Genomic DNA, 523 nt, shown 5'->3' with positions numbered 1-523 from the left:
GAGGAAACGAGCTGCATATATTTTCGAGGCCTGTTGCTGCTGCTGCTGCAGCAGCAGCAGCAGCAGCAGCTCGTGCATGGTTCCCATCGTCAGCAGCAGCAGCAGCAGCAGCAGCAGCAACGGCAGCAGCAGCTCCAGCTGCTGCTGCTGCTGCTGCTGCCGCTGCGAATGCTAGGGCTGCATGCACCAGCAGCAGCAGCAGCAGAAGCAGCAGCAGCAGCTGCTGCTGCTGTAGACAGCAGCTACACAGACAATGGCTGCTACCGCAGCAACCGACAATGCCTGCTGCTGCTGCTGCTGCTGCAGCAGCAGCAGCAGCAGCAGCAGCAGCAAATGTTCGTTTTGCTGCGTTGCACACAGCAGCAGCAGCAAACGGAGCAGCAGTAGCAAGTTTCAGCAGCAGCAGCAGCAGCAACAGCAGCGGCAGCAGCAACAGCAACAACAGCAGCAGCAGCAGCAGCAGCAGCAAAAACAACGATCACAAAGACAGCAGCACAGCTTGCGAACCAAGCAGCAGCAGCAG

This window comes from Eimeria mitis, genomic scaffold (genome assembly GCF_000499745.2).
Source record: "Eimeria mitis Houghton genomic scaffold, Emh_scaff3328, whole genome shotgun sequence".
In the NCBI taxonomy this organism is placed as follows: Eukaryota; Apicomplexa; class Conoidasida; order Eucoccidiorida; family Eimeriidae; genus Eimeria; species Eimeria mitis.
Note: the sequence above shows the minus strand (reverse complement) of the source record.